The following is a 25,204-nucleotide window of genomic DNA, read 5'->3' on the forward strand; positions in this document are numbered from 1 at the left end:
GAATTCAGAATAAGAAGAAAAGAGTGTGTATTTTTGCTTGGGAGTTAATGCAAGACTGCTTGAGCTTTATCAAGAAGGAAATGGGGAGCTTAGAAGTCTGCTGGCTTCATATGCATGGAGATTGGTCTCTCTTCAGTACTGTCCCACTTTCCCCAGGGTAGCTGTTAGAAGGTAACCTGTCCCTAGAGTTCTTAATTAAGATTCATACCCTTAATCTGAAATCTAAAATTAAATTCTTCAGAGTTTTTGAGAACAGGGAGAAGGTTTCCATTTTTGTTTATTAGTGATCTGGGGTTTTTTGAATCTAAATCTAGAACTAACTTCCAGAAATCATTACAAACAAAAAATGTATTTGATTTTGCTGATGAAAAGCAGGCAAATGAAGTCTTTCATAATTTGTCTTGAGAACTCATGTCTACTGGGAAAGAAAGAGGGTTTTCTTAATGTGGCAGCCCATTTTTCAATGTATAGAAGAGGAATGAATATTTGTTCTTCTCATTTTTCTTGTCTCAGGGATGCTGGATGATAATACATTGTGGAGCTCTTTTATGATCATTTAAGGTGTTCAGGGACAAGTGCATATTTAATCATTCAGTTGTCTGACTAGACATGGCAGAATAAAATGTGTTCATAGAAGACATGTCTTCAAATACTTACTGAGTGTCAAACAGGATATCCTGTACTAGAAGTGGTCATCTTATTAGTAAATAACATCTTAAGAGGATCATCTCCCTTTCATAGGATTGACTTTTATCCTGTGGCCCCCTTGCCTGGGGTTCTGACTCTTTGAAATGGCAAAAGAGTAAAGCTGTGTCTTCCATTGAGATTTTATTCTGTTGCTGGCTTGTTTCTTAAAAGTTTCTTTCCTTCTTGAGATTTTATGAGGCAGGCACTTCAAAGTCCTTCTTTGGAGAGAAACACAGGAGCTGTAGGAAAAAAAATTAGGTAAATACAGTTTGCATGTACAGAATTCAGTGTTAGCTTTTAGGTTTTTCAAAGCACTGTGTGAAATTGTCTTCCCACAGGTTCTATAAGCAAAGCTCTGCATGACTGATAGAAAATGCTGAACTGCTGCTGCTGCTGCATGAGGAAAAGCACACTGTTTAGGTCTAAGTATCACCTTTAATTTTTTTGTCTTGTTTTCTCAAGAGGTCATATTTCATCTAAATATCCAGAAGATGAAGAAAAGGGTGAACAACTGATCTGCAGTTGCAAACTTAGCTTACTAAGCATAACTATGTTTCTGAAAATTGTTTCATGCATTTTCCATTCCCAGGTGACTTACTCTGCCTGTAAATAATAACACGGTTGTGTCCTAGGGTTGTAGTAAACCAGGAAATAAGACAAAATGTTGCCGTGGAAAGCTCTTGTTCAGCACATTTGGACCCAAATGCCTACCAGAAATTTGCATTAATAAATATGCTTATAGTGTGCTCACTCTTCCTATCTCAGTGTTGGCCACTGTGGGGTAAGACAATTTTTGCAATCTTTAGTGGTCTGGTCAAATACAACATAGAAAGCTCATTACTTTTTCTCTCAGATCAGTAATGAGAAATAAGCAGTTCAAGTCTGTGCCATTCTTTAAGAATCCAAACCCTTTTTTACAAAGCCCAAAGGCCTGTAGTGCCTCTGAACCAATTTAGCAATAAATTGTGTCATCAACCAAAAGATTTTCAGAGACACCACTCTATCCCTTCCCATGACAATAAGTGTCACTCCTACTTCATTTTGAATGAACAAAGTTGATTTAATCAATTATAATCCTGAGACAATCTGAAAAAAGAAATTAGGTTGTCAAGTGTTATTGGATTGAAAAAGAACATATACCAGAGTATCAGTCTACGGATGTCACTGTTGTCAGCTCATTGTCTTACAGCTCTTCCAAACAACTGTCTTATGAAGTTCAAACATAGAGAGCCTGTAGCCCTCTTTGGGAGTCCTCCCTGCAGGACATAAGTTTGTTCAAACCATCATCAACAGCCCTTTGATTAGAGGGAACGAGGCTGTCTGCAAGTTAATTTAATATCTGCTTCCTCTTTAAAATGGCTGCCTACTCATCCACAATGTTGGATAAAATGGTTGGCAGTATGATTAATTTGATCAATCATTAGTCTTTCACCTAAGAGGTCTTGAAGAGGTTTAGTTTTGGTGACATGTTCCTAATTAACTGATTATTTCTTGTGATTGGCTTCCAAAGTTTGTTCCCTTCAGAACAATACAATTCACTGCACAAGAGTACCCTGGTCATTAATACATTAAATGTATTAATGTATTATGCATGTAAATGCAAACAAATGTATTTTCAGCCATAAAACAGACTCACAAGGCCCATATTGAGAAACAACTGGTTATATTGAAGGCTAAATTAAAAAAGTTATTTGTTAATGTATTTATCACCCCAGACTGTATGCATTTGGACTGAGAAAGCAACAATGGATGACTCCTCTCTGGGAGATGTGTACATCTTTAGGACCTTGGTTAGCTGCAGAGTCAAGTCCAAGCAAATACGTACAGTAGCACTTGTCTGGTTGATCAAACTCTGAAATACTCTTGGTTCAGTAGCACAGATTTCTTGGTTACTCTCTGCCTAGCAGTACACTGGATAACCACTGTATGTTCACTGATAATAAATAAAATTTTAAAAAAATTCTATGTTCCATGACTTCTTCAAGGTGTAACACACAAGGTTCAAAGCAGTTCAGTCATTTGGTCAAGTTGACCTGCCTGCTAATGGACTGTCCCTTCCAAAAGTGTCCTTGACTGGAGCAGAATCACTGTAATTCTGATAAGAGGCTTGTTGCTGTGCCAACCTGTAAAACCATGCTTGTTGTTAGTCTGTAGTTAGAATTTTGCTGAGTTTATGGTGTGGGAGGATGCAATGCTCCAGCATTGAATTCTGCACTATGAAATGATCTTCAAGTAATGTTAAGAAAGTGATGTGATTTGATTCATGGAGGGAGGGTGGAACTCACTGCTGCTAATCACAGAAACACCCAAAGAACCTTAGTAAAGATTGACCTGAGGTTCGTTGATAAAGACAAAGTCCTGAGGGGGGCATTTTGCCTTTTTTTTCCCCTTTATACTTTGATATGTCTTCTTTACTTCATCATTTGCAGATTTTTGTTTTGTTTTGTTTTGTTTGGTTTGGTTTTTTTTGTTTGTTTTGTTTCTCCCTTATATATTGTCTTCTCTGGGAAAGATGGAAAGTGGTAGATTGGTGATGTGTGGCCAGAATGGGTAAGATATTTTTCTAAGAACCTCCCTTGTGAGATTCTTTTAAGAGGAAAGATAGATACATATCATAAAAAGTAATAATAAAAAAATTTTAAACACCACAATAATCAAAATGCATTCTTTGCTGGCAGCTACCTGTCAATTTTTTTTCCTAATAGTTATTCAAATATATTTGGTAACTTAAATTTCTGTTCTAAAAATCATATGTAACATGCACTTTGTCAAAAGATTTTTAATATTGCATAAACAATGCCATTTTGCTCATAAGGGGAATATTATCTCTCTTCTTGTTGATTTTTTTTTAGCTTTCTGGACTGAAATGATGCACTGAAAACTCACAATTATATTTTGAGTGCACTGCAATGTTGATGCAATATAATTAGGAATTGCTGCTGCCCCTGTCTAAAGGTATGCATGTAGATATGTGTATATACAATACATGTAAATATACATTCAAAATATGCATATAAATATGTATGTAGAGAGAAGCTTCTCTTTTACAGTGTGATTCTTTGAGTAAATGCTTTATTTGTAAGTACATATACAAGCACATTGTCCAACTAACATAGTAAGGAGGTCTATACCACTTTAATTGTCTCAGGCACCAATTTTGGAGAAGATACCAATTTCCATAGGGATTTTTTTTGGCAGTGAAGTCTGTCCTATATCTTCTAGTGATTTAAATACTTATTAAAATGCACATCAAGAACTGGTTTTGTCTGATCACTGGCCAATTGGTTCCTAGAATACCATTTAAATAGGGAGAATCAGAACATGAGTAGTTGTATAAGAATAGCTAAGTGCATTTTTTTTAAAGGCAAAAATCCAAGGAAATCACTGTTTCTGATGAATTCTCTATGAAATACCTTTTCTAGGTAAAGGAATGAATGATGGAAATATAAGTGGGGATATAGAAAATAGTAGCTAAAGTGACACTTTTGCTGAGAGCATATTTGAACCTTGTTTATATTTTTAATTAAAGGATTGGTATACCAGGAAGGATTACCACGTGGTTGTTTTGTGATGCTTCAATGCACAAATAAGTATGACTTCGGACTTCTGCTTTTTAATTTTGGATAATCAATCACTTTCTGTCAAAACTGATTGTAATGGAAAAGTGATATTTTAATTAAATGAACAATTTCATGCCTGTTGTCTTCTGTCCATGCAACGGCTCAAGTGATGAAAATTGGCTTCATCTCCCAAGGACAAATTCCACTACATTCTATCTTGTAACTGAAGAATGCATCTTGAGATCTAATTGAGCTTAGAGTGATATTTGAATCACAGAATCCATTCTGGGTAAACATTTTTATTTTACTTAGGGATTTGTTTTTGTTTTACTGTTAATTTGTTTTGTTTGTCATTGAGCTTTCTTAAAGATTATGCTCTTTCTCTATGGTCAAAATGCATATTCAGTGTTGAGAAAAAGGGCAGATATTTTGGGAACATTTTTAATTCAAGCATAAAAAATTACTTCTTGTCATCTATCTAAAATAACACAAAATAGCCTTGGGAAGCTAAAGTTGTGAATTACCAGCAGTTTGAATCTGTAGGCCTCCTCTTCCAGGCTGCAAGGCCTCTAATCTTTCCTGATTCTCTTCTGGCCTTGACTTCTTTTTCTTTTCTTTTTTTTTTCTCCTTTTTTTTTCTTTTCTTTCATAAGTTATTTGATAAGATCACCTTCTTAGTTATTTTCAAGTGTTGCTATTTTTGTAAGCCATCATTTTTTTCTAAGGGTAGGGGTTATATCTTGAAAATATGATCCTAGTAGAAATTCTAGCAGCTGTTTGTTGCTATTGTGTAATTACAGCTCGGCTTGTGGGCACATTTATATATGGTCCTTAAAAGTTAAAGAAGTGATCACTGGGCTTGGTATAGGAACAGCTGACACAGACAAGCACAATCTTGTGTCAGACATACTGACATAAATTTTCCTAATTAATGCAATTTTTTAGAAGTGGACAAGCCCATTGGGGATTTTTAATAGTATGAGATCTGTACTCTTAATTCTTAATCACAACTATATTCTTTCCTGTTTGATGACAGATTGTCAAGTGAGCAGGTGCAAAGAAGCAAAAATAGATTGTGTTCTGTTTGTAAATGAGTGGATGTGTTTCCTCCTTTTTTGCTTGATGAAAGCTTTATTCCAGGAAAGGTTATTCTCAATTTGTTATTTATACCTTGGATGATCAACATAGCCTAGAAAATGCTTTTTCAAATCAGCTTTCTCTACAAACTGAGCCCGTACAAACAAACTTTCAAGCTTCAAAAGAAAAGGGAAGGGGAGATAAATGTCCAGCACAGATGTTCTCATCAGTGTGTTTTCAACCAGGAACAACCCCCTTTTTCACAAGTGCACAGGACATAAATGAACTTGCTGGTTTCTGCTCTCTGTTTCACCTTGGCTTAAGCTCTGAATCCATCCACACCTGTGGTCTATGCAGAGGTTTAGAGGTTTACTCCTCCCTGTGTCAGCTTTGATGAAATGAGAAATTTCCTAAAATATACAAAAAAAAGGAAGTCCATTGTTTGTGTTAGTGTATAGAAGTAAATTAAACTTAGTATTCTGATTTTTTTTTTCTGAAGCCGGAGAGGTATTTTTCATCATTATTCACCATTTCTATAACTGGCCTTTTTAGTTTCCCTCTGAACACTGTGTTCAATCAATGACTGCAGTAAAAACACAATTTTGAAACTCAATAAGACAGTAAAATTTAAATATTTTTGACATTGTAGTAGAATTACATTTTATGAACTTTCTGGAAATGAAGGGTATTTGCTTGAGGGTCTTACCTCAGCTTCATATTTTGACTATGATAACATTTTTCTCAGGGTTTATTTTCATTCATGCATTTTCAGTGAGTCAATTCAAAGGATGGTTGTGTCACTAAGGTGCAAGAGTATGTACGAAGAGGAAAAATTTCAAAATTCTTATTACTGTTGTTGAACACCTTGTATCATGGGGCTGCCAATCTGCTGTATAATTGTTTTCTTTTAACTGGTGTTCATCTCCATAAAAAAAGACAAAAAAAGTGGTTGAACAGATAAATAACTATAAAAGCTATGGAAAACGGCAGTCCTACTTAGAGGCGATGTAGTTCAAGTTCAGTTTGCGAGGAAAACCATGAAATCTCGAATATTTGATCTTGTGCTCTATCATATAACCAGCCATGAAGGATTTTTCTGTGTTCTGCTTTTGGCTCTATCGAGAGTATCAGCTGTTCAGATGCTCACTTTCAAGTCAGGTGTGTGAGGTGTCATTTTCCCTTTCAGGTTTGTCATCTCAAACAGCTGAAGACTCGTGTTGTGAAGATGTTGTTTTTCCAGCAGGAAGACTCTGGCAGTCTGGAATTCCTATTTATGCCCAGCTGGCTGCCTTGCCAGCTGTAGTTTGATAGCTACTGCAATTAATTTACACATAAAAGAAAGGCTTCACTGTGCACTGCTGGGACAATTTACACCTAGCTGGCAGAACAATCACCTTTGTATTTACAATGCTGTTCCCGAACTGAGTGCCTGACTTTGCTGATAAATCTGAGTCAGAGAAGTGTACAGGAACCTGTAATTCACAAGCTGTCACCATTCTCAAACTGAAATCAGAATTGAAACCTTCATTGATTTAAAAGGAAAAAGTCTTCTTCTTAATGTCTCAAATTCAGTTTTTGGCCGTAGAGAAAAGAATAACATGGGGAAAATTTGTCCTCAAAGACATAATTTCCTGTGGAATAATGTATTATTTTGTTGTCTCCTAAGTATTAGTATTGGTTTAGCTAATGATAGGTTTATAAATAATGGCTTGAGCCTGAATGCAGATAAACATATCTATAAACTACCATCTACATGCTCATATTTAGAATAATCTAACTTGTTTTTCTCTTATGTATATATTTGGAATTTGGAAGGAAAATGTGCTGCATACAATCACCTGGTGTCCTAGAATATAATTAGCCTAGATTCAAAGAGAAAATTTTGTGTGACTATATGGACTTGAAGATGTTTGGCTGATAAGCATCAGTCTCATAACCTGGTTGTCAGAGTATTTGGATAAGTTACAGACCCATATTTGCCAGCACTTGACCGCTATGCAAAAAATGTAGAGCATCCTGGAAGTGAGAGAAGCAGCAACAGCTGGCTGCCTGACTCTAGTCTATTTGTTAGAGCATTTTTCTAAGATATATTTCATTTATACATGTGCTTCTAAAGTAGCTCTCCCCCTTCAGCATGCTCCTGTGGCTTTTTGATGCAAACAGTTCTAAGGAAATCCCAGAGTTATTACTCAAGGTACGCCTACTGGATGACCCTTAACAGATCAGGCATCTTAGGAGAGTGGTTTGACCCACATATGATCTGCACTGCCTAGATTGTGTCTTACTGACAGGAAAGACCTTGATTTTCTCATTTGCTTACATCTCTACCCTCTACGAGATCTCTCTGTGTTAGACATTTAACCCTGCATTTGACTTTCTACAGAATGCCCTGACAGAAACCTTGGAGACATAAATGGTTCAAGAATCAATTTGATAGTGCTGAAAAAGGAGATAAGTCTGACCAACTAGAACCAGATTATCTTAGGTTTCAGGCTCTTTGAGAAAAAGGTTCTTTGAATAGTTAATTGAACGTTACCTAGCGGAAGATTTGACCTTCACAGGGGTTTCTGGATCACTTATAAGACGTTAAATGTCACCAAAACTGGTAAAAAAAAAATCACTAAATAGAGATGCATTAATTCCATTCTCAGAATCAAAGTCTGGAAAGGCTCTTGCCTGGGATTCACATACGGAGAGTCACTGCATTGTTACGCAGAATCTTTAATAGCTGACTTCAAAACAGAAGAACTGAATTGGTATAAATTATGAACAGAGTGGAAAAGCTATCCAAAAATGCATAAAAATCCTCCAAAAATCTTCAATACAAAAAATTCATGATAATTTAAAATGTATTAAGTAGTCAGTGTGTTTCTGATGGGAATTATCCCATTTTATCCCAATACATTTCTGAAATACATTTTATTTTTAAAGTCATAATACATGAGGGAGGAGACTATTTTTATTATAAAACCAAGTTATTCTTAGAATTCCAGAAGAGACAAAGTGTCTGCTTTTAATTTTCAATCCACTTTTCAGTTTAAGTGTGTTATTGTAATTATAAAACAGTAAATGGTTTCACAGCAAATTTGACTGCAAGTTGAATTTCATAAATTTAATTTTCTATCAAAATAATTCAAAATATTTGCCAGTTCTAATAATATTCTTGAGTCTCGATAATACTATTTCATTTTCTTATCTTGTGAATGAAAAAATTAACTGTGTATAAAAATTTTAAATTTTGAAATATGTACAAGAGAGAATCCCCAGATAACTGAGATAAGAAAAAATGTTCTGATGTAAGGAAAACTTGTGGAAGACAGGTAATCCAAGAACAGTGATGTTTGAAATTATAAAGATAAAACAGAGATACTGTGTCACTGAAGAGAGATTTTCTTTGCAGTCTGATATGTTCCACACTGCTTTGCTTCTTGCTATCTGAATAAGGCGGAAATCACAGAACTGCTTGGTTGTCCCGCTCTTAATTTAATTTCATAAAAGTGCCTTAAAAATAAATTATAATGGAGTTCTCTATTGAAGCCCTTAAACATGATAAAAAACTTATAGGCTTACTGTCAGATTAATCAATGGTCATCAGTAGTATCTAGTATTTGCAAAATTGAGCCTCTTCTAGAAACGTTAGATTTCTGAATCCTCTGTAGAAAATTATAGGGATATTATTTTCTATGAACTTCTCAAAGATTGAGTTTTTCTCTCCTATGCACAGACTGCCTGAGTCATAGGGGTTTTTATTAATTATTGAAGTCCTTTCTTCAGATTTTGCTTTTCCTCTAGTATCTTATTGTATACTGGCTGCCATGACATTTTTCCATACTGTACAGCAAGGATGCCAATTGTATTTCCTAGTCTCAAATTGCCAGTTTAAATGAAGTTGTGACTATGTGCCAGCCAACAGATATTTTTCATTTTCTATAAAATCATCTGTCTAAGTAAGGTCCCATTCAGCAACCACCTCCCTCAACTTCTTTTACATAAGCTGTGGAAAGGCTGTCAGACACTGAAGTGGGATTTTTGCTGCTGCATTTGTTTTGACCTCAACTAGTGAGTTGAATGCACCACATCTGTCCTGACATTCAAAGTATTTTGACATTCTGAGTATTCAAAGTATTCCAAATGGAGCAAAGAGCTCACAGGCTTCAGTAATGTAGTTAGCAATTATCTATTAGATGGTGCAAACACATATTTTGTAGTGAAGAGAGGTTTCCTGTGTTATTTCATACAAAAGTTTTTGCTCTAAATACAGCCAGTAATTGATGGCTTTCTGATCAACTTGTGTCATCAAACTCAAGGCAAGAGCTTTTGCTGAAACCTGATGAGCTGCTCCTGACTACACCTTGAATCTGAGGAGAAAGGAATATGAATTCTCCCATGCAAATGGTGAGGGAACTGTCTGACTCATAATATGCTCCCAGTGAGTTGTACAGGGTCTCAGTGTGATGATTCTCAGAGACACAGTTGTGACTATATATATAAATTAATATTGGTAGGTCCTGAACGTGGGCTGGGGCAATCTCAAGCACAAAGACAAGCTCAGGGATGAAGAGATTGGGAGCAAGCCTAAGGGGAAGGACTTACTGGTGGATGAGAGGCTGGACATGACCCAGTAATGTGCACTGGCCTCCGGAAAGCCAATGGTGTCCTGGGCTGCGTCGAAAGCAGCATGGCCAGCAGGACAAGGGAGGGGATTCTGCCCCTCTGCTCTGCCCTGGTGAGATCTCATCAGTGGAATTGTGCTTCCAACTCCTCAATGTAGGAAGGATGTGTACCTGCTGGAGAGAGTCCAGAGCATGTCCATGAAGATGCTTAGAGGACTGGAGCATTTCTTTAGTGACAGGCTGAGAAAGTTGTGGCTGTTCAGCCTGAAGAAGAGAAGGCTCAGAGGAGACATCATTGTATCCTTTCAATACTTAGAGGGAGCTTATAAAAAAAGAGGGAGAGAGACATTTTTCCAAGGCCTGGGGTGACAGGACAAGGGGCAATGTTTTTTGTGCTGACCCTGTAACAGACGGTCTCCAGGGACAAGGTGGTTTGTGCACAAGGTTTATATGACATCAGATGCATCAAAGAGCAGAATTGTCTTTCTGATGCTTGAGGATATGCAGCTTCATTAGCTTTGTTTTATCTCACATAAGTACAAACTTGACTAGTTACAATAGAATAATGCTGTTTAGAGTGCTGCAGGTGAAGTTTTTAGGAGTTGGCGTACACTCCATTGAGTCTACACTTTAAGTATACATTATGTGAAGAGGTTTTCCCCCCAGTACTAAAATGACCTCTTTAGGATTGCACCTTTTTTTTCCCCTTGTTTTATACAACTAGAAATGGTAGAAAGGAAAAAGTGATCACTCTCAAGTGTTAATTATGAACATCTTAATTGAATCTCCATTAATTTTTTTCAGTCCTCACCATCTAATTCTCCTAGTTAGAATCTCCTGGCGTATGTAAAATATGCACAGCAGAAGAAACTTCTGCAGACATTTGAAGATCTATCAGGAGGTAACTCTGCCATAAAGGTTACATTAAGCTTTTCAATTAAAACAGACATAAATTTCTCTATTTCACACTTTAATGATCAAATGTAATCTTCAAAGGTTCTAATAACTGTTAAATTTTTCTAGAGTGCTTATAAGCTAAAACAAGCTGTTCCGTTAGTAGCAGAACTAATGGAACTTGCTTTCCTATTGTCACCAGTTCTTGCACACCAGCCCACACTCATATGCAACCACCACAGCAGGAGTGTAGCTTGTCTGGAACTGTGTACCTGTTCAGGGAGTTTTATTTTTCTTCCTGTATGTTGCTCCTTCTCCTTGGTAAAGATTTGGACTGAGCTCTTTCTGATTTTACATTACTAAAAGGATACTGTCTTCTCCCTAGAAGTAAGTTTCTAATGGGGAAGCAGGGGAAATTAATACTTTAATATCCTTAAAAACTTGTCCACTTTCAAATATGAATGAATTAAGCTCATGGAGGGGACAGTGAAAGTATTAGCACTTGATTTTTACTTTTTAAGAAAGCTCATTAAATTTGATATGCTCTATAAAAATTCAGATGGAACCTGGTTTTGAAATGCAGGTTTAAGGGCATTACTTTACTTTAAATATGGGCTAAGACTTCCTAAGATAAAATTCTAGCTCTGTGAAACAGTGTAGGTTTTCTGTTCTTTGTCAAGTGGAGAGAATTGGATGCCTTAGGAGGGCTTTCAATTCAGCTGATTTTAATGTTGCTGAACATTTGCTTTGAGATGGAATTAACCTGACTTGCTTACCTCTTACTCAAGAGGTTGTCTGTGGTGAATGATTCAGATACTGATATTTAGTCAAACATATGTATCTACAGCCATTTATGAGCTGTTGTTTGCTTCTTAAAATAAAAAAAAAAAAAATAAAAAAAAAAAACCCTGAAAAAAACCCCCAAACTCCACTCAACCTCATCATTGCGAGCTGGATCCAGAAAGATTTGTGTAACAAATCTGTTTCAGTTAAGGTTGAAACTAAGTTCTGAATTTGGGAGACATAGTTGGGGTATTGTTTGAGAATGGATCTGTGAGTGAGGCTTTGGGCCTGTTCATGTTGGTGGGATTTTACCACAGGTTTTTTTCTAGGAAGAAGTTCTTGTGGAACAGGCAGTGCTTCTGTGAGGTCTTCATGTTAGGGTTGCATGATTCTTGGCAATGATTCCTAGTTCAGATTGGTGGAGCAGCACTGATGATTAGTCTGTTTTACTAAAATCCCTTTTCTGTTACATAGAGAAACTAGAGGAGTCTTTAAACGAAAGGAGTTATTTTTAATTCACAGTTTAGCTATATTTCTTTGATTTGAAAACACGGGATTTTAAATCAAGCAGGCAATAAAACTACAGTGGTATTCCAATTTTTACAGGGATTATTCTTAATTTGCAGAAATAACATTATTTGCAGGTAAAAAAGATGCTAGCACTCTGCCTTCGTAATGATGGATGTGGTCCCCCAGAATACTAATTTAAGGGCTCCTTTCGGGCTTTTTGCTGTGGTCATGAGTCTTTTTCCTGTCCTCTGTTTTGTCATGTCTCACATTTCCCCTGATGTATTCCATCATAACTGAGCAGAAGCTTATTTCAGTTGCTTACAAAAACCACAAGCAGGAGGGGTTATAGTCTGAAGGAAGGGATAGGAGGGAAACTACTGCACCTGGTGCCTTGCTGCCCACCTGGTGTGAAGCTGCAGGGTGGAGCTGTTGAAACTCTGAAATTTTTCCAAGAAATTTATTTCTGCCTGAATCAGTGACTGTTCTAATTCAAATAACTGTTTGTGCTGAGGTATTTAGTGAAAATCAACAGTGACTGCATGTGAAGTAAACTGATAAGAAAATACAGGTTTCAAAAGGTAGAAAGATGAAAGAATTAGTTTTCCTGAAGCCTCTGCACTGTGAAATGCAAGTGGTGGAAAAACTGGCTTAAGCTTCTTCCAATTAACTTCCAACAATTTGTAGATACACAGTGCTGTACATGCAGTTGCTATTTTCTCAGTGAATTTTTGTTTCTTGAAACAATACAGCAATTAACAGTGATAATGCAGGGGAGGGGAGAGGAGTTCTGGTTTGTTTAACAAAAAAACATCCTTTATTACCCTGGCAGGTGCATGAGCCATTTTGTCACTAAGTTTTCTTTGAAAAGGAATCAGCACATTCTGTTGCTTTGCAGAAGGCAAGTATGATTTGGAAGATAAAAGCAGTTACATATAAAAGACCTCCATTTACATTCAGGCATCGTTGCTTGGATGAGTACGTGAAAAAAATCCTCTTTACAATATGTATTTCAAAACTGAGGGTAGAAAAGCAATCCTACCCATGGATTTAAAATCCTCTTTACAATATGTATTTCAAAACTGAGGGTAGAAAAGCAATCCTACCCATGGATTTAAAATATGCTCATTAGTGTTGAAGAAGGAAGTAAGTTAAAACAATGATGAAGTTTTAAATTCTCTTAAACTTCATTTGCTATGAATGCAATTGCTTCAATGCAATTTGTGATGACAGTGCTCGGATGGGAATGTGAGATTTTAAAACCTCAAGATGGATGGGACACAAAATCTTGTGTTTCTGACAAACTCCTGTCAGACATAGATACAAATGAGATTGGATATTTAGACCTTGAGAGAGAAATGCTTGAACAGAAGATATCCCAGACTCTGGGAGGAGAGAGATAGGAAGAGATTTTGACTTGGATGCCACTCTCAGACAAAAATATAGGCTGGGATTTTGAGATTTAGAACTGTGTGTGATTAAAGAATAGGAATTGTATTTTCTTTTAGCACTTGCTGGAAGGGAAAGATTGGAAGTTATGTGATGACTGTTCTTCCTTTGGTGGTGAATTTCAATAGCATGTTTTTTCCCTTATCAGAAGGCTTAACAGAGAAGGCAGGAGCTCCAACAGAGGGGTATCCAACAACTAGGATACCCCTCTAGTTGTTGACTCACCAATTCCAAATGTTTATTTTGAAATAAAAAGCCTCCTATGATCATTAATATCCTACTTGGACACTTTAAATTATGTCATTCAGTGTCAGAAACTAATAGCAATATAAGAAAACACAAAAAGTATGCCTGTTGTATTTAAAGTGTTTAGCATTGTTAATATTGTTAGCACTGCCACGTAAGAAGATGCTGTGAATTCCTAGACACAGATTGGAAAAGGTGCCTATTTCCTTTTACTTTCCAGATGAATCAAAGTCTCACTTTCATCAGGTTTTCTCCATTAGTTGTAGACTTTTAAGACATTGTGATTTTGTGATTTACAACTCAAGGTATTTTTAACCCTCTTTCATTTCCATGCATATATTCAATATCTTGATGATAATTAGAAGCCAGATTGCAAAATGATTTCTTATTTTTCAACTGTTCGTTGAAATCAATATGAGTTTTGATATTTACTTTCAAGATAATTGTTATCAGATTATGTGCAAGGAAAACTGCAATACTATCTAGACAATATTAACAGGTAGATTAAACCTTTTAACTTTTTTTTCTTACATAAATCTAGTTAATCTAATTTATGCAGGATGTGTTTATAAAGCTGACTTTAAAACATTTATTTCCTCTTTCTGTTTGTGAGAAGTGAAAGGTATCTCATAAAAAGTCCCTGGGACATCTCAAAATCTGGTTAAGGGAAAAAATTGCTGAAAGTACTGGCTTTAAAATGTCCAAGCATTGATATTCAGTATCTTTATTAGTATTCCATTCCACTTCTTAATCCATTTCTATTGAGATCATGGAAAAAGAATTTATTTCCTTAGAGGTAACCTAATATCTGTGAGCTCCCATAACTATTAAGAAAGTACTCAGCTGGCTAATGTAACACTATAGTATGTTTAGAAATGCTGTATGTTTATATAGTTCAAATTCCACTGTGATTGTCTTAGTTTAAAATAAGGAAATTATTATTTTGTCACACAATTTGTAACCACGTTCATGTCTAGAACACTTGCATATAAAGGATGTTTGCATGTTAAACATGGCAATAATTCTTTGTGCTACAGAATCAACTTTTTTTGATTGAAAATTTACTTCTCAGCCACAAGAAGTTTAAATACTATTTCTCCCCTTGAAAAAGGCAGAATGGGGAATTGCAGTGGTCTCTTCTTTGGCTAGAATGGATCTGTGATTTGATGTTTCTTGGGTCATGGTTCTCTAAGTGAAAGCTTTACTTCTGGCTCCATAGGTGAAAATTAATTATATTTGTCTGCTATAGAGACAGCTTAAAAATGCTTGTGCTATAAGTAAACTTCTACTCTTTATTTGTAGTGTAAAAACAAAACAATCTAAACAATTTTAAATTTCTCCATGTTGGGATTAAGGAAACATATTTCCTTCAATTAAGAGTCAAAATGTTTCTTGTGATATCCAACATGGTAGATACAAGGAAAGTTTGGTTTTCTATGTAATAGTTTAAAAATAACAATTTTACAGTGGAAACACATATGCAGTTTTTTCTTTTTTATTTTTGTGTAGTACTACTGAGTATCATCACCAAATGTATAATTCTTTTGAGCCTCTGCATAATAATTTACAAGCCTCTGTATAGTCTTGGCCTGTGTTCAAATTGATTGATTATTAGTTGCATCTCTGAAGCAATTTGATATCTTCAGCCACCTTTTCTCTGTTCCAAAAGCTCTTAACAGAGCGCCAAATATGTGTAAAGCTTTTTATCTCAAAACATATTAAGGTTAAAAAAAAAAACAGACCATACCAGAAACCATTTAAATTGCAGAACGGAAAAATTATCCATCACTACATTTGTTTACATAGGCATACCACAGTTAAAATATGTATTTCTGGATATTTAATATCATTGCAGATTTTTCCAAAAGGATTTAACTTGTTGACCTGCTCACTGGATAGTCAAGCAGTAGAAAATTTCAGTTAAATGTAGTAATTATTGCATGTTGCATTTGTTACCAGTAGAACAAAGTAATCAAGATTTTGCTTTTATGCCACAGCTGAAAAACACCCACACTGCTGCTGAGCATATTTAACATTAAACAACTGTGTTTGAAGCAGGCAGAAAAATTCCTGGCATGTTCACTCTCTTTATATTGCCTCTTCATTCATCTGATTGCCTTTGCATTGTTCTACTTCACACATTGAGTGCTACTTAATGTTGAGAATGTGAACTCAACAAAATTTGAGAGCAAGAATACAGAAGTGTACCTAACAGCTAAGACGTAACATAGTGTATTTGGACATATAAAAAACAAATATTAGTAAATACTGCATTTGCATATTCTATTTGTTAATTATTTTTAATATGTTGTAGAAGAGTGCTACTTTAAGAAGAGTTAGTGTGCTCTGAGACTTGTGACTACACGGCTGTTTTGAGGAACATTTCTGAAATGTGTGCATAGTCTGACTTTTAAAATAGCCTTAAACCTATGAAATGGACTTGGTATGTATGTCCCCTTACTTAAAGTCTCTGCAGAATAAAACCAGTAGTCTATTTATTTAGACAACCAGAAATCTACTCTGTGGAGATAGATACAACTTATTAGCTAAGCAAATAAATATTTTCCACAGCTATTTTGCATTTTTCTTATTCTTAGTACTAACAAATGGAGTCCTGAAACACATTGTACCCCCAGTTTTTTCTATGAACCTCGCATGGATGGGTGCTCTCAGACTCCTCTTAGGTAGGATACTTAGTTGCATGAGAGAGAGCTTTATTTACAATTATATCTCTAAAACATTGAAAAGACTTTATTGTCTCAAGAAGAACCAAGTGGCACTGCTGATACAGAGCAGAGTATTTCCCTCTCTCCTTCCTCTTTTCAGCATCCCTGCACTGTCACAAGAGGAATCGGATAAACACTGGGATCTTCACTCTTGTTAAATGTTTTTCTCTGAAAGCAAACTTAATTTTGTTCAGACTGGAAGCATATGTTTGCTTTCTGAAGACGTGGAAACTAAATCACTTTTTAATGTGAGCGCTATAGCTATGAAGTCCGTCAAGTGAGCTGTGTTGCATTATCTTGAAAGCTGCTGTCACACATTCAGGAAGGTGAAGAGCTGTGTCTCTAATTTCATCAAACAGATTTTTATGTCCGCCAGGCGCTAAGTTCAGAAGTGTGAGTGGCAGGCACATGGGACAGACAGAGGATTTGCAATACTGTACAGGCAAAAGTGATTTTGGAAGACCTTTTGAATCTGTGTGTGGAGGTATACAAATTTATCATAAAATGTTCAGAAGAAGACAATGCTAGTAAGCTTCAGGCCATCAGCCAAATCTGAACCCTTCAGCTGATTGAAACATCTATTATTTTGTTTTTCTTTCTCAAGTGTTTTACTAGCAAGGACTGAACAGTCATATAAAAGTAAAAATATCTATGTCTTCAAGGGGAGTTTCAGTAATTTTAATAAACTGTCAATTATCTTGTGAAAAACTGTATTACTTTTATGACAGATAAATCTTTCATTGAAGCTGAGTATTTGTATGATTTATTTTAAGAAATGCAAACTTTTGTTACTTTATCTTAGTAGTTGGAGCAGATTGAAACTGTTTTTTAAAATAACTTACCAGGAAATAGTAACATTTATTGAATTTTACAGACTGGTATGATCTTAATCTAAACCACTTAATAGGAAAACCTTTGTTTTCCAATATATAATGGGCTTGAATTTAAACAAGTACAGCATTTGGTGCAAAACTCTATTGTTCCTTGAGGACTTTCACACTGGCTTTGTCTCTGCTGTTTTCAAAACTTCAGTGCTTCACTGCTACCAATGAAAGAAATGTCAGACTTTCAGGAAGGGCAACTGAATACAGTGGATATTTTCATGGATACAGAAAAAAGGTTCAAACATGGATCCTGAGGTTTAGCTTTAAACCCATTTTTGTAGACATCTAAAATTAGGACTAGAAACATGATTGATAATGAGATTCATGGTGTGTAACATCGGATGACAGGATCCCATCTGTTCATTCGTATTTCACAGGTCACTGACTGACAGAAATTCACTAAACTCTGTAATCAGTATTTGATAGACATGTCTGATCAAGAAGGCATAAAATATTGATGTGAAAATGCTAAGAAATCAGCATTTGCCACTTATTTGTTTAGCTTGTTTCAAGTCCTATCCATGTCTGAATTAAAAGATGCTTACTTTTAAATTGAAATGCTTTGATATGTCCCTCAAGACTATATCAACACCGAGTGCTCAAATTGCTGAGGAAGTTAAGGATGATCTTCCTAAAAGGCATCTCCCAGAAAAAGAGAGTTGGATATTTGGATGAGGATGAGAAATTTTGAGAGCTGGGTCTGCAGGGGTGTAGAGTATCTTTGCCGAGTATCTAAACTTGATCCTAATTCTGGCACTAAACCCCTGTGCAAGTACATAATCATGTTGTTTTATGAAGAAGTTTAGAAATATTTCTATGCCATCTTTAGAAGAGACTACATTGGAAATGCTTTTTTTTTTAATGTAGATACACCTTTTTCATGTGGATTTAGAAATATTTTGCCTCTAGTTATAACAGGATATTGAATGTCCTGATGTTTTACCCATCAGGGGCAGATTCTCAGTTAGATCAAGGGCAACCTCACTAAAATCATTGGGACCATCTGATCTCCCAAAGAGTTAGCTGTTCTATTTGAAAATCTGGCTGTCTAACCTGAAGATGTTGTTTCTTTTTCTTCTTTTGAGACTCTCATTTTATCAGACTATAATTTTTACTTATATCTTGTAAAAGATTCAGAATATCTAGGGGAAAAAAAGCTATCAAAAAACCCACCAAAACAAATAATACTGTTTATAATGCTGTTTTGCTAATTGTTATCAACACTTTGACAGTATGAGTAATATATTAAAAAATGTTTAGGTAATACCAGAGAGACTATGTAAAAACTATGAAAAAAAAAGTCTAATAGTCAGCTAGTATGAAAGTATTTTGTAACTTATTTCAAATAATAGGAAAGTTTAATCTACAAATTACAAAAAAAACAACTATTGCTTAGGTGCATTACATTTCTAAATTTGTTCTAATTTAGTGACAGGCGTTTGAATCTAAGATGTTAGACAACTATATCTCCTGCTTTCATTGTAAAGAAATAGAATTTTCTTGTGTATTCAAGGTATGAAATTTGCCTTTGGATAGCATAGGTTAAGCAGTTTCCTGATTTTGAGAGTTCCATAAGTCTTCTAAGCCAAGGTACTGGTGAGCCAGTGTCATTACATGATTGTTTTAAAGCTATTGCCTATTGCTAGCTGTAATTCCTCCATTACACTGGGAACTAAAGAAATTTGTTTAAAGCTGCTTACTGCCATCTTCTAACATAGAGAGTACTAATTTGCCATTGAAAAAAGGATTTAAAAGTACAGTGATTTGTCATCATCTTGGGGGTAGCAGTTAAATTAAGTCTTGTGAGAAGAGAAAGGGATTTGGGGACAATACTGGAAGAGGTGTAAAAGCATGAAATGGGTCATAAAGCAGTGGAAATTATACATGAGACTTACTGGTCACTATGAAGTAGGTTGAGAATAATCTGGTTTTTTCACATGTAGCATCAGGAGTTTTTAATAATGAAATGGTTTCTTATCTCCCCAAGGATGCATCAGTGAAAGAAATTATCTGGAAAAACAGCTCGAGACATCTTACTAACTGAAGGCCTAAGAGCAATCCTTTCCTAAGGAAAGCTGTTTTTTCACAGGCTGAGGGATTTCAGAAAAAGGAGGAATGTAAGCCCTTACTCTAGTTTCCCTGGCCAGCTACAGTTTTGCTGAGAGGTTACAGAGGGGCCCTTGTCAGCGTTTTGTCTAGACTTCTTTGCCTAGCTTAGCCCCTTAACAGGGAGTCTCTATTTTCATGTTCTGCAGTTCTTATACACTGTTTAAAAAGATAATTTAACACTTTATATTATTCTTCTGAATAATCTGCACTTGTGATGATTATAGTTTTCAAAGTTTCAATCAAAAGCAGCAAGCAAAATACTTTTAGCACCATTTTGTAAATTTTAAAATTTTACTCTTGCATTTCGCATCCTTGAATCTTTACTGACAATATGATCTGATATTTAATGCACCTTCACCAAAAAAGCTAGTTATGCATAAGAAACTTGTCATGTTTCTCAGATAACTATTTGCTTAGATCAGGGCAGTAGGACCACAGGAATTTTTGTCCTTGTTTTCCCCCATGAATTTTTTAGTTTTCCTCCAGCTAGCTTAGTTTATATTAAATTTAATGGGGCTCTAATGCTTCTTTCTGTCTCTACTTTGTTTCTCTCAATGTTCATCAGTTTCACTGGAAGATGTTCTAAGAATCTTCTGCCTTCTGCTTCTTTTTCAGCTTTCCTGATTCATTTTCAAATTAATTAGGCAGTGTAATTTCTCCTTGTGTATCTCCTCACCTGATCCTTATTTTGACAATTTTTACACGCTGTGTAACACTTTTGAATAAAAGCATAGGAGTATTTTAGGTTAGAGATATCAGGACAGGTTCTCTAAAAGAGGAAATAGGGCCTGCAGACATCTTGCCTGTCTTTTTCTCCTAGCAGGCTTTTCTTTTTGATGTAGCCCTAAGATGTGATTGATGCTGGACTGCTGAAATACCCGAAATCAGTTGCCTCGTTTAAATGCTATACTCTGGAAATACTGACAGCATCCAAAAGACAGAGCTTTTTTGACTTGAAAGCTAAAGCATGATATTTTATTTGTTGGCCCAATAAAAGGTATTGCATTATCTACCTTGTCAGTGGACACTGACATTCATAGTGCTTGGCCCTTATCCTAGGATACATAAAATGCCCTTGGTAAATTACTTATGAAAAGGCTGGGTAGACAACAGGCACAGTGACAGCAGCATATCTCTCTTCCCTGTCTCATTCGAACAGGAGTGATGGTGTGTTTAGTTTTTCCAGTACAGGGTGTTTCAGGATGATTACTGTAATTGAATCTGGTAGCAGACACATTTGTGGCTTCGCAGATGTTGTAAAATGGCATTTGATGTTTTCTGTCATGGGCCTCTTGCAGCGGCCCCCACCTCTTCCCATCCAGAGGAATGGATTACTCGCTGAGGTAATAGCATTTATGTTTGTGAAGGAGTTAGCCCTCCAAGTGCACATCAGACTAGCTTTTTCATGTGATTATTGGCTTCCCATAGAATGTCAAGACAAAGCTGGGGATTCAGCACTGTCTAGACTGTGTTCTCAAAGTCATTCCTTGATACCTCACACTTCAAGATGGAAACCTTGTCCCAAAAGTTGGCTCAGGTAAAACAGAGGTTTCTACAGGAGAGTAGGGGAGGAAAAGAGAGCTCACTGGCTCTGGCCCAATGCAGTGCAGAAGCATTCTGAACTAGTCATTAGCAGGGCTTAAAGTTCAGCACTACTCACTAAAGAAAATCCAAATCTGGGCCTCACTAAAATAAAACATTCTGTAGCCATTCCTCTGGAAAGCGAGCAAAAGATTGGACACTGTTTATGTAGCCAATGGTCTATCAATTCAGGGACTGTGAAAAATGTTTGGATGCTACAATGAACTTTTCTTTACAGGTCCAGGGAAGCGATGTCATTTTGGTATAGGCCATACAGATTTGAACTGATATATGGAACTTCTCTATCCTCATCCTTGAAGATTTACACCCTAACCAGCAAAATCTGAGGGCAGAGAATGACATGAAAGATAATTGATTAGCTGCTGAGAAATGCTGCATTTCAATAAGTTACCAAGAATAGAGTCATTTAGGTCAGAAAAGACCTTTAAGATTATTGGGTCTAACTGTTAACCTAGCATCCCCAAATATATCTCTAAATTGTGTCCCTAAGTGCCACATCTATGCATTTTTTTAAATACATCAAGGGAGGGTGACTCCACCACTTCCCTGTGCAGCTTGATAAATAAATTTTTCATAATATCCAATATGAACCTGGATGAAAGTGTATTCCCATCGGAGCACTGTTTGGGCAGCTGGATCAGTCATGGTGGGTGCAGAGCTTGGTGAGGCAGTGACTTTCTGCTCTGTGGGTAATAGTGCTCCATGGTTGAGCTGTCTGGGCTTCAGTGCTCTTCCTGTGCCCCTTTCTGCTCAAGGTGTCAATCCACACCCTGGCTATAGATTGCAAGGACTTCTTTTATAGGCTTGGCGTGCTTGGTTGCCATGGCTTCTGGCCTCACCCTGGTCTCATTTGCCACTGTGGCACAAGCTGTGAGCTCCTGGCAGGTGTGTCTGCTTCCCTGACATTCCCCTAACACACCCATGTGCACCATACTAGAACTTCCCACTGCAGCAACTGAGAACAAATCTCACAGGGAAAAAAAAATCTACCTTTTTAAATCTCTCAAGTTTTTAAGTGTAGGTACAGATGATGCACTTGCTTTCCATAAGGTATTAGTATTATAGGTGAAATATTGTTGCCCTTTTTTGTGGATTTTTGTTATTCATTTGTTTGGGTTTTTCCTGAAGATATTTTTGTTTCTTTTGCCCTCTCTACATATTTTATTAAACAAATAAAAATGAGGTAGAACTTTAAAACTCTACTTGCACTCACAGAAACTGGCTGAACATGCATGTTATGGGTCTTGTTGTGTTGGAAATGCAAAAACTCTTTTAGTACACAGATGTTCCTCTAAATGACAGGAGACAGCCTTTAAAATAAGGCAGGTGCTGTATAAATGATTCCTATGTCTTGAAGTTCAGGAGTATTGAGTACTAGTAAGAACTTTTTTTTAGGGATCTTAGAAAGAAGTGGGAATTAATTAAAATACTAATCAGAAAACATGACAGAGTGAGTTCATATAATAATGATGGGAAATAGTCTGATTGGGTCATGCAGAAACCTTGATGTGCCTTCAAAGAATCTTGGATCTAATTCAGTTTTGTAGGTTGGAATGTCCTGAACACTGAAAAGGGAACCTGTAATCTATGTGGGATACCATTTGGGTACAAAAGAAAGGTTGTGACTTTCCTTTTATCTTCTCTTTCAGGCCTTTCCCAATAACTGTGCAAGAATGCAGAATGAATCAGAACAGTCATTTACATTTCATCTGAATGCAGGTAGCATGTTTTGTGCTAGTGCCTTGGACTTACCTCTTACAGTGGAATTTGACTTTGGAACAACTGTACAGAAAGACCAAGACTGTTGCAAGTAAATATTAGAAAATACTCACCTGCTCATGTTTTATTTCTTCAACCCTACTAGATATTTATCTGTTTTCCACCTCTTACAAATGTGGGGGAGAGTCTCAACTCTTTTTTACTTAGAGTAGTAAAATATTAGCATAAATTATTAGTAGTAAAATATTAATAATAAAATGTTACTCCTCTTTGGTGCAAGAAATGTTCTAGGGAGAATTTCAATATGTATTTTAACAGACCAAAATCTTAGGGAGGATGTTTACTGCAGAAGGTTTTGTCAAAAGAAAACCTTGACTACGCTACATAAAATGCCTCTTTACGGTATACTGCTGGGATTTTTTTTAACAAAAAAAAAAAACAAACAAAGAAAAAACCAAAAAAAAAAAAACCACCCAAAACTTAATGTCACCTGACATGTCAGGTGGAAGGGTTTGTCATCTCATAAGTGGTAGATGAAATTATGAAAAAAATATGTATACAGTGGAGCATTTTGCTTCATTGTGAAGGTTGAAAGGAAGAAGATATTTTTGTTCTTTAGCATAACCAAACAAGATGTTTGGCATAGCAGGAATCCTATGACTAATTCAAACCAGTGATCGTTCATGTAAAAGTTTTCTTTTTTCTTTTCATGGAAGAAAGACCATTTTGAAAAAAAGAAAATGAAAAGAAAAAGAACAAATCTAGGAGCATAGGCCAAACTTTCTGACACATGAGTAAGAATAAGAAAAGAAATACGTGTAAAATGATCTCTTTTCTTGAGGAGAATTCTGTCCTTGTATAGTTAAAAAAAGGATTTCATTTTGGACAATGCTTTTCGTCTTATGCTATTACATTTAACAATTGCATGTTGAAGTTCTCCTCTTGTAAGTTCATGTATTTATAAATAAATTTGACAAAAACCTACAAAAAACCAGGTTACTTCTGCAAAATGCATCTGGAGATGAGAATGTGTCGTGGTAGGTTATCAGTGCACTGTGAACTATTGGTTTCCTCCTGTGCTGGAACAGACTCTGGGGGTACAAAAGCAGGGATCTATCAATGAAGAAGTTAAATGGCCACAATGGAGCACACTGAAAACTTGGTTCAATAAGGAAAAAAGAACATTTCAACTCTTAGAGAAAGAGGGGGGGAAAAAAAATGTAAAAATTCAACAATAAGAATAAAAATGCTATATTTTTTTCCACTATAGTGAGAGATCTAAGAATTCCAGTCAATTTGGTGTTTATTTTAATATGAAGCAAATTAAAAGGTAAATTGATTGCAATACAGAAATACCTAGCAATTGAGATTTCTGAAACTAAGTAGATTATTAAAGTAGCAGAAAAATGTAGACTGCTAAAGAAAGGCAGAATCCAAGCAGATGTGTTTCCATAATAAGGAATACATTGCAGCTTTTCAGTTTTCTTAAGGCAGGCAATTAAATATGGCCGTCAAGAAGCATGACAAGTCATTAATGCTTGAGCCTTTTGTTAAGATTCATAGATCAAATACAGCAAGGTTGCTCTATTTGGGTGAGTTGTGTGGCCTGTGTTATGGTCAAGTACTTGATCACAAATCAGTTGTTTAGCCTGAAGATTTGTGGCTTTTCTGTAAAAGCTGTTTTCTTAATGGTGCTTTGATCCATTCTGCCAAAGGTCTCTTAATCCTCAATTTTCCTACAGCTAGGTTGTTCAGAGAATTTATGCTTTTTAGCATAAATTTTACACCTACATTTTAATTCCCTCAAAACATCCATCCATCTCCTTTGCACTTTTGAAGACTATATTCTGTGCATTGCTAGCTGGAGTTGGGATGGACTTGGGATCAAGTTGCAAGGCTCTTTCACTGCGTGGTGGTTTGGGTTTTGTGGCAGAAACAAGGAAGGATCCTCACAGAGCAGTAAGGAGACAAGTAAAGGTTTGCCTGGATGTCCAGAAGCAGTGCATTTTCCCTGAGCAAATGTTTGTGGCCAAGGAGTTTGGTGCCATATCTGCTGTTTGAATCTTGGGTAGCAGTAAGTAGATTTCTTCTTTCTGCACATGCTTGTTGGTCATGTGCATCACAGTCCATCTCTGTGCTATCAACATGGCACAGAATGGGAGCTTTGTGGATGGCAATCCATATGTAATCACTGTGCAGAGCATATGGACTGGCAAACAATGCCAACACACAGTTGTCCTCATCTGCCGTGTTTTGTCCATATAGATGTCTGTTTGTCAGTGACAAAAGAGGACAAAACCATATTCTTTGATTGATTTATTTATTACTTAACGACAACAACAACAAAA

The sequence above is a fragment of the Motacilla alba genome, chromosome 3, assembly GCF_015832195.1.
Source record: "Motacilla alba alba isolate MOTALB_02 chromosome 3, Motacilla_alba_V1.0_pri, whole genome shotgun sequence".
Taxonomy (NCBI): Eukaryota; Metazoa; Chordata; class Aves; order Passeriformes; family Motacillidae; genus Motacilla; species Motacilla alba.